Source organism: Nomascus leucogenys, unplaced genomic scaffold (assembly GCF_006542625.1).
Source record: "Nomascus leucogenys isolate Asia unplaced genomic scaffold, Asia_NLE_v1 000504F_328716_qpd_obj, whole genome shotgun sequence".
In the NCBI taxonomy this organism is placed as follows: Eukaryota; Metazoa; Chordata; class Mammalia; order Primates; family Hylobatidae; genus Nomascus; species Nomascus leucogenys.
Genome location: NW_022096285.1, coordinates 54,549 through 65,223, shown reverse-complemented (window position 1 = coordinate 65,223; position 10,675 = coordinate 54,549). Strand labels below are relative to the sequence as shown.

The 10,675-nt window shown below is 40.2% G+C and overlaps 1 pseudogene; it reads left to right on the top strand.

Annotated features, from left to right (window-relative positions):
* Positions 1-6,831: 6,831 nt before the first annotated feature.
* On the top strand, positions 6,832-10,348 carry LOC115833875 (annotated as a pseudogene).
* Positions 10,349-10,675: the final 327 nt, after the last annotated feature.

Genomic DNA, 10,675 nt, shown 5'->3' with positions numbered 1-10,675 from the left:
ACAACCAGATCTCGCGAGTACTCACTATCACAAGGACGGCACAGAGCCATGAGGGACTCACCAGGTGATTCAGCCACCTCCTCCCCAGGCCCCACCTGCCACATTGGGGATTAAAATTCAATATGAGATTTGGAGGGGACATCTAAACTACATCACGTGACCATCAGAAAATCAGATGAAGAATTCATGATTTCCACTGTCCAGAAACTTTTCATCTAGAGCAAACGGATTAATGGCTGAATTCAACATCCTGTGGTTGGAAGGGAAACAGATTAATGGCTGAATTCAGCATCCTGTGGTCGGAAGGGAAACGGATTAATGGCTGAGTTCAACATCCTGTGGCTGGAAGAGAAATGGATTAATGGCTGAATTCAGCATCCTGTAGTCAGAAGGGAAACAGATTAATGGCTGAATTCAGCATCCTGTATTCGGAAGGGAAATGGATTAATGGCTGAATTCAGCATCCTGTGGTCGGAAGGGAGAAGGGAGCTGCACAGGGGGCCTTGGCTGCATTTGCTCCACTTCCCTTATGCTGTTCCTTGAGTTCCGATGTCACCACCTGAAGGGCTATTCATGGACAAAAGAATTATTGTTATTGTTGTGATTGTGTCTATTTTTTTATCTTGGTAAAAATAAGTTTTTAGCTTCTCATATAATTGTCCTAAAAAACCCTAAGAGTTTTGCTTAAGTTTCTTGTTATCGTGTGTTATAAAAATTGACAGGGAAGTGGCAGGTAAATAATTTTTAAATTGGAAGAAAAAATAGAAATTCTAAGCCCTTCATTTAAATCCTGAAAATTACAGAAAACTTAGCACCCAATTCCCAGGGTGCTATGAGGATTAACTCACATCATGTAATGTTTCCTGAACAGTGCTCTGTAATAGACTTCTGAACACATAGTATGTGCTCAATAAACATTGTATTAACTCATGTGTACATGTTTTCCAAATGCAGACTTACTCAAACATTGATGCCTTCTCTAGGCATTCTAAACTATAAAGAGCCAGCAGAAAATGACATGTTTGAAAATGGTGATTGGTGGCTTCCACTTTGGGCCAAAAGTATTTGTGTTGTGGTAAGAGTGTTGGGTGTCATGAGCTCTGTGCTGTGCCTACTTTCCCTAGCTGAGTGCTACTATATTGGATGTAGTGGAAGAAACATCAGCATTAAGAGGAGACTTTTTAAAGAAGCCAATTCATGGACCCCTTCAAAACCTGAAGAATCACATTACTAAGAGAGAGCCTGGAATTGGAAATACTTCATATGCACATTTAAACTTGAGAGGCAGCTGGGCACAGTGACTCACACCTGTAATCCCAACACTTTGGGAGGCCAAAGTGGGCAGATCACCTGAAGCAGGAGTTCAAGGCCAGCCTGGGCAATATGGCCAAACCATGTCTCTACTAAAACATACAAAAATTAGCCAGGTGTGGTGACTGGTGCCTGTAATCCTAGCTACTCGGGTGGCTGAGACTGCAGAATCACTCAAACCTGGGAGGTGGAGGTTGCAGTGGGCCAAGATGGCGCCACTGCACTCCTGCCTGGACAATGAGTGAAAACTCTGTTGAAAGAAAAGGAAGGAAGAAAGAAAGAAGGAAAGGAAGAAAGAAAGAAGGAAAGAAAGAAAGAAAGAAGGAAAGAAAGAAAGAAAGAAAGAAAGAAAGAAACTTGAGAGGCAATGCTTAGCTAAGTGGCTCTCGGCCCATGCTTCCAGTCATAATCACATGGCCAGCTTAAAGAAATACCATCACCTGTGCCCTCCCCAGAGACTCTGTCTATTGGTCTTGGTGGGAACATCTATGTGGTTATAAGTAGAAAGTCAAATTGTGCCTCTTTGATGATTATATAATATCATATATACAAAAATTCTAAAGACCACCAAAAAAACTGTTAGACTTGATAAATAAATTTAACAATGTTTCAGGATGCAAAAATCAATGTACAAAAATTGGTAGTATTTTTATTCACCAATGATGATCAAGTTGAGAACTGAATTAAAAAGTCACTTCCTTTTACAATAGCTACAAAAAAGGTAAAATGCTTAGAAATACAATTAGTCAAAGAGATGAACGATCCCTACAAGGAAAACTACAAAACACTGATGAAAGAAATTTTACATGACACAAATGAGAAAAACATCCCATGCTCATGGATTGGAAGAATTATGATCATTAAAATGACTCTACTGCCCAAAGCAATCTACACATTAAATGCAATTCCTGCCAAAATGCCAATGTTATTTTTTTAATTAGAAAAAAAAACACTAAAATTCACATGGAACCACAAAAAGAGCCTGAATAGCCAAAGCAAATCTAAGCAAAGAGAATAAAACTGGAGATATTACATTATCTGACTTAAAATTATGCTAGAAGGCTGTAGTAACCAAAACAGCATGGTACTGATATAAATTGACACGTAGATCAATGGTGCAGAATAGAGAACCTAGAAGTAAAGCCACATACCTACAAACAACTGATATTTTACAAAGTCAACAAAAACATGCACTGGAGAAATGACATCCTATTCAACAAATTGTGCTGGAAAAATTATATTGCCATATGCAGAAGTTTGGAATGGGACCCCTATGTCCCACCATATACAAAAATCAACTCAATATGGATTAAAAGACTAAAATCTAAGACCTGAAACTATAAAAATGCTAGAAGAAACTCTAGGATAAACTCTTCTAGAGATTGACTTGGACAAAGAATTTATGACCAAGATCTCAAAAGCAGATGTAACAATAACAAAAATAGACAAAAGGAACTCAAACTAAAAAGCTCCTGAAAATGAGCTTTTTAGTTAACACAGTGAACAGAAAACCTATGGAACGAGATAAATGTTTACAAGTTTTGCATGTGACAAAGATCTAATGTCCAGAATATACAAGGAACTCATACAGCTCAACAAAAATAAAACAAGTAACCTCATTAAAAAGCAAGCAAAGAACATGAACATTAAAAAAATAAAAAAAGACAATGATGGTCAATGGTCAACAAGCATGTAAAAGATGCTTAACGTTGTCAATGATCAGAGAAATGCCAATTAAAAACCACAATGAGATACCAACTTACACCATGCATAATGGCTATTACTAAAAAGCAGAAAAATGAGCTATCATCAAGGATACAGAGAAAAGAACACTTATACATTGTTTGTGGGAAAGTAACTTTCTACAACCTCTGTGGAAAACAGTATGGAGATTTCAAAATAGACTAAAAGTAGAACTTCCATTTGATTCAGCATTCCCACTACTTGGTATCTACCCAAAGGAAAATAATTTGTTACATAAAGAAAATACCCATGCTCACGTTTATCACAGCATTATTCACAATAGCCAATATATGAAATCAATGTAAATTTATCAATCAATAATCGAATAAAGAAAATGTGCTATACAAGTATGCTACTCAGCCATGAAGAATAAAATCATGTCTTTTGCAACAACATGAATAAAACCAGAGGCCATTATTGTAAGTCAAAAAACTCAGAAACAGAAAATCAAATTCTGTATTTTCTCACTTGTAAGTGGGAAGTCAAGTATGCACACACTTGGATATAGAGACTGGAAAAATAGACACTGGAGACTCAGAAAGATGGGAGGTTGGAGAGGTTTTAGGAATGAGAAAATAGCTAATTGGGACAATAAACAACATTCAGATGATTGCCACAGCAAAAGCCCATAATTCATCACTATGCAACATGCTTCTGTAAGGGAGCTGCATTTGTACTCTCTAACGTATTAATAAAGAGATTAAAAAAAGGCCTGGTGCAGTGGCTCAAGCCTATAATCCCAGCACTTTGGGAGGCTGAGGCGGGTGGATCACGTGGTTAGGAGTTCAAGACCAGCCTAGCCAATATAGTGAAACCCCGTCTCTACTACAAATACAAAAATTAGCCGGGCATGGTGGAGCATGCCTGTAGTCCCAGCTACTCGGGAGGCTGAGGCAGGAGAATCACTTGAACCCGGGAAGCGGAGGTTGTGGTGAGCCGAGATTGTGTCACTGCACTCCAGCCTGGGGAACAGAGGGAGACTCGGTCTCAAAAAAAAAAAAAAAAAAAAAAAAAAAGAGAAAAAAAAACTTTGGCTTTTATCAAGAGGACAAAGTGAATAGACCTCATAATTTTCATAAATAATTAGATTAGGCAAAAAAATTAATAAAAATAAATAAAAAGTAATATTGTATTTTAAGAATGGTATAGAAAGATAATTTGATGAATTAGAGTAGTTAGTACTTAGCACATACAATATGTTAGGCAAGATTCTAAGCCACTTAGACCTTTATGGACAGAATATGTAACAGAGTAAAATAAATAACACAAAGATTCATTGGCAATGACAAATTGACATATTTTCAATCATATTAGATGATATTAAAATCATTAACAAATTTACTGTTTTGTTTCATAATAAAAAAGAATATTAAATAACTTCATTAAAAAGTTTGACTAATTAGGCCTATAGCTAAATGGGCAACATTTTGACCAGTAGACAGGGGATACACATTTTCAAAGACCAGACAAAATTATTTATTTATTTTTTTGGGGGAGAGACTAGTTTTATTAACTGGGGATACAGTGGGGTCCTCTCCCTGGGAGGTGGGTCTTCCACTGGTTACCCCCGCCAGGGCTCCAGGGGGCGTCCTGCGATTCAGTGCTGGGCTCCGCTGGGGGCCGGGCCTTGGAGAAGGCGAACTGTGCAGGGAAGCAGCAGCTGTGGGGTCCTCACCGCCCGCTCCGCCCAGCTGCACTGGGTCTCCTGGTGCTCCTCAGGCCGAGTCTGAGTCTCCGGAGGGCGGCGAACCATCCTGCCAGAACCTTATCCTCACAGCCCAGTTTGACGCAGGTCAGCCATTTCTGCTTCCTCCCCTCGGGCTGGACTTTGCACTTGGGTTTCTTCCAGTCCTTCCTCCGGCCGCTTCTCTGTCTGCCGGAGCTTAAATTCCAGCCGCACAAATGTTCCAGCTGAGAAGGGCGTGTCCAGGGCGCTGTCTCCACTGGTCTCCCGGAAGGGCCGCTGCACGGGCCGGTGCTTGCAGATTCCTCCAGGGCCACCTGCAGGCCCCGGCGCTGGTCCCCTGAGCTCGGCCCCGCCGGCGCCCCGCCACGCCCACCCACGGGGCCAGCGAGATCCGCAGCCTTCTCAGGCTTCCCCCGTCACCCCGGCCCTGCGAAGCGGGTGTGCGTCCCTTAGTTCTCTGAGCCCGCCGGGAGCCACCTCCTCCCCTGCCCTGCCCCTGTGGGGGCCTGCGTGCAGAATCCTGGACAGAAGCGAAGGAACCGGGAAATGTCCCTTTCTCCACACTGACCTTGGGGTCTGCTGGGTCCTCTCCACTCCCTCCCACCCTGCCCGCGCTGTTTCCTGGGGCCCGCAGTTTCAGCAAAGTTCCCTGCCGCCTCTGAAAGCCGTCCTGTTGCTCACTCTCACCCTTCCTCCTTTTCTGTCCCATTCTCTCTCCCCACTGGGTCTCCTACACGACCCTGTCTCCTCCAGGCTGTCCCCGGAGCCCCTCTCTGCTTCCCAGCTCAGCCCCCTCTCTGACGGCTTCTCCCTCCCACCCCCAAGAGAATTTCCTGGCTCCCACGGGGTGCCCCCAATCCCCGGGGCCTAGGTCAACCAGACAAAATTATTTTAAATGGGAAGATTTGGATTCCGTTGAATTCATGAAAGCAGGAATCCATCTGGTCATATTTTAAATAATTTTGAAATGATAATAGCAACTATCAATTTAAAGTTTAACCAGAATTCAGAATACCCGCCATTTTACCAGAAAAAAAAAAACCTGTTATAACTAACCAAGTCAGTAAGTTTTCAGGATATAATATTAACATATGAACATCAGTTGCATTTTTTTACAGTAACAACAAAATATCTGAAACAGGAATAAAGATAGTTCGATTTACAATATTATCAAATAGAATGAAATACTTAGGAATGAGTTAACAAAGAATATGAAAGATCTGCATACTGAAAACTATAAAATGTTGAGGAACGAAAACGAAGAATACAAAATGGGAAATATATTATGTGTTCATGGATTCTAAAAATTAATATTGTTAAAATATCCATACTACACAAAGTGATATATAGAGTTAAATTTCTATCAAAATTTTAATGCCATTTTATTAAAAATGTAGAACAACAATTTTAAAATTAGTATGGAACCACAAAAGACCTCAAATAGCCAAATACTGAGAAGAACAAAAAGGCTGAAAGCCTCACACTTCCTGATTTCAAGCTATATTACAAAGCTGTAGTCATCAATATAGTATACTACCTACATAAAAACCAATAGAACAGAAGAGGACCCAGAAATAAACTCACAAAAGTACAGTCAACCGATCCCGCAGAAAGGAGAAAGGATAAACACATCAAGGAGTGGTGTAGGAAAAACTAGCTATGTACAGAAAAAGGTGAACCTTTCTCTCATATCATCACAAAATGAATTTGAAATGAAATAAAGACGTAAACATAAGAACTGAAATCATGAATCCTCTAAAAAAATAATGGGGAAAAACCTCCTTGACACTGGTCATGGCAATGATGTTTTGGATATGACACCAAGAACACAGTCAAAAAAAGCAAAAATGAACAAGTGGAACTATGTCAAAGTAAAAATTTTCTGCCCAATAAAGGAAACAACAAAATATAAAGGCATTATAGGAAATGGGAGAAAATATTTGTAAACCATATGTAGGATAATATGTTACTATCCAAAATATATGTCATACTAATCAATACGGAAAAGAACCCACAGCAGAATTAAAAGCAATTTCTTGATTAATAATTGGGCAAAATATATAAATAGCAATTTTTCCAAAGATATACAAATGGCCAGCAGGTATATAAAAATAAAATATAAAAGCTACACAAATTTAAAAAAAATGAAGCAGTTTAAATATTCTACAATTTGCACTTACTTTCTTAAATTATAGAATATCCTAGGATGTCATATTGCACAATGAATAAAATGATGCTTGAGAAAACTGTTAAAAAATAAAATAAATAAATAAATAAATGCTCAACGTCACTAATTATCAGAGTAATTAAAATCAAAATCAAAATGAGGTATCACCTTATCCGTGGTGTTTGGATGCCTATTATCAAAAAGTCAAAAGATAAAAGTGTTAGGGTGTAGAAAAAGAGAACAGTTGTACACTGTTGCTGAGGATGTCAATTGGTGCAGCTATTATGAAAAACAATATGGACGTTCCTTAAAATTTTTAAACTAGAACTACCACTAATCCCAATTGGGAGTATATAGACAAAGGACATAAAATCAGGATCATCGAGGGCATCTGCCCTCCTCTGATACAGATAAATAAACTGAGAGATACATAGCTTCAGCTTTAATACAAATGAAACTCATCTACAACAATATTGATAAATCTTGCAGACATTATGCTAAGTGAAATAAGCCGAATACAGAAGGACAACTACTGCATGATCTCATTTGTATGTAAAATCTAAAAAAGTAAATAAAAATAAAAAATAAAAAGCCATGGAAACAGTAGAACCGTGGTTCCCATGGGCTAGGAAGAGGGGAAAGTGGGGAGATACCCATGGAAGGGGCGCACCTTCAGTTATAAGTTGAGTAACTGCTGGGGGCCTAATGTACAGAATAGTGACTATAGTTAACAATACTGTGTACTTGACATTTGCTGCAAGAGTAGATCTCAGGTGCTCTCACCACACACACAGAAACGTATTAACTATGTGAGGGGATAGATATGCTAACTAGCTGAACTGAGATAATTTAAAGACTACTGACATTTCAAAACACTATTGTACAATACACTAAAAATATACACTTTTCAATTTGTCAATCATAGCTCCGCGAATGGAGGAAAAAATAAGAGTAACCAGCAGGTCATATCAAGCCACACGGAAACTCGATTTAAAACACGCTTGGCCACTGTTTCCAGCTCAACTCAGGGACGGACGGAGCGCTTCTGGCCCCTGGACTTCGACGCTCATCCCGCCGCCCCTGTGGCTGGGGAAAGTACAATCGTTCCCAGGATTCCAGGCCGCGCAGATCCAGCGGGGCCATCGCCGTCCCCTTGCTCTTGCCGCAGCCCCGTTAGGCTCCGCGTTTTGGGGCATCCAGGCCGGGGAGGCTGCCTGTGGCTGCCCGCGCGCCCCCGTGGCTGTGACTCCGCCGGCCCCCGCTTCATCCCCGCGCAGCCCCTCCGAGGCCGCAGCCCTCTGGCGCCCGAACTCACGGCCTGGGGCCCGTACCCGCCGCCAGCGCCTTCCCTGTGGCCTCTCCTCCTCCTCCCCGAGCCCGAGCTGGCCCAGCGGAGAAGGAGGAGGGAGACGCTGGAACGCGAACGCTGAGTTGCAGGTGGCAGGTGCGGGAACGGGAGAAGCTATGGCCTCGCATAAGACGGCTGCTCAGAGCGACACGAGCGACCGCCAGGAGCTCCGCACGCAGCTGGAAGAACTCAGTAACGTACTCCGCTGTGGGAGAAATGGAGATAATAAAAGTCTGATGTAGAAGTACTCACAGAGAACCATGCTCCTTGGTCAATCTCAGATTATTATTATCAGACCTACTCTAATGATGTTAGTCTTCCAAATACAGTGAGTGACTGAACTGTCAAATCAACAAGATCAGGATATTGAAACTCCTGCTTTGAATTCTAACTACCAGTTATAAATAGAAAATGATGTTCACCCTAGTACTGATAGGACAGCAAATGTTAAATGTAGACAAGAGGGTCATTTGCCTCAAATTCACAGGAGCCAGCATTTGCATTAGCAGCACAAGGTACGTCCTTAGAAGGTTCGTCATTAGCTGGAAGTGTGAGAGCTGCAGCAGAAGCGGCTTTATCACAGACTGGATTTAGTTATGATGAAAATGCTGGACGGTATTTTGACCACAGCACTGGATTCTATTAAGATTCTGAGAATCAAATATATTATGATTTAATTTATTACTACTGTGATGTGGAAAGTGGTCGCTATTGGTTTCATTCTCGAGTAGATTTGCAACCTTATCAGACTTATAGCACAAGACAAAAATAAAAAATTGAGAAAAGAAAGGATCCAGATTCTTCTACAAAAAAAATGAGGAAAAGGATTTGAATTCAGAGGATCAAGAAGCCTTCAGTGTTGAACATACAAGCTGCAATGGGAAAGACAATTTCACAAATGTGAAAAAAAAAAGCCAAAATAGGCATTCATCACAAAAATAATCCCCCAAAATTCACTGTTCCAGTTAGTGGAAATACTATGGAATCTCCTCTTAATGAAAACGTCTCAATTCAACTTTAAGGATGAGAAAATCACAGAGACTCATAGTGAATCAGAAGAAGGTGAAATTACAGACTCTCAGACCCAGGGTAGTTATGATGAAGGCGTTACCAGTAAAGACAATGCAACTGCAAAAGATACTGAGGAGGAAGATGAGGAAAAAATGTGGCCCTCATATACGAGGGTAACTGTCATTAGATCACCTGTGTTACAGACAGGATCACTCTTCATCATTACTGCTGTAAAACCTGCTACAATTGGAAGGGAAAATGATATGGAGCATACTCTTCGAATCCCTGAAGTTGGTGTAATTTTCATGCAGAGATTTATTTTGACCATGACTTACAAAGTTATGTCCTTTTGGATCAGGCCGTCAAAATGGAACAATTGTTAATGGAAAATGGATTGTCCAGCTGAAAACTAAATGTGACCCTTATGAACCTGAGCATGGAGATAAAGTGAAAGTTGGAGACACTGTGTTATCTTATTACATTCACCCTTGCAGTAATAGCTGTGTTGGATGTGAACCAGGGCAGGTTAGAGCTCACCTTTTCCTTGATAAGAAAGATGAATCATTTGTTGGTCCATCATTAACTAAGAAGAAAACGAGTTGGAAAGAAGAAAAGGATTTTAAAAATATATGAGTAAAATATGGTTTACAGAATACATGCTACAAAGATGATGAGATACTGGAGAATCAAAAATATTAAGATAAAGCAGGAAAACATAGGGAGCAGATTCAAAGTGAAGGAAATTTCCAAAGAGATGATGTTCCTGCATCTGTTCATTCTGAAATTACTGATAGCGACAAAGGTCAGAAGATGTTGAAAAAGATGTATTGAAAACAGGAGAAGGCCTGGGGAAGGATGGTGGGAGAATAAAACCTCCAATACAGCTTCAGCTTCGGCAAACACATGCAGGATTGGAGACAGACAAACCATCCTCTGTTAAAGAGACTCACCTTCTCCACAACAATAACAACAACAACAACTGGGACAAAGCACAGGAGAGGTTTGCTGAAAATTTCCAGAAACTAAACTTCCAAAAGATGACCTAGGAACCATTCCTTGGGTAAAAGGGACTGAAGGGTGAAGGTTAATCACAGAAGAAAACTCAAGCTTTTTTATAGAGTTTGGAAACTCTTATTTTATTGCAGAACGTTTCTCCCCAAAAAAGTCAGTGGCACAAGAAAGCTGGGTCACAGTTTACCCCTTCCTGATTCAGAAATGTGTAATAAAGTGTGGTTTGCAGCTTTTAAAAAACATTTTTTAAACTAATTATTAGTGACTGAATTAAGTTATACAGTAAGTGAACTAAAGTTCACAGGGCACAGATAAGTTTATCAAACTTTACTGTTTTATCTTGTCATTTACAACATCCATATAAGCAATTAGCCATATAAGCAAAATTCATATAAAC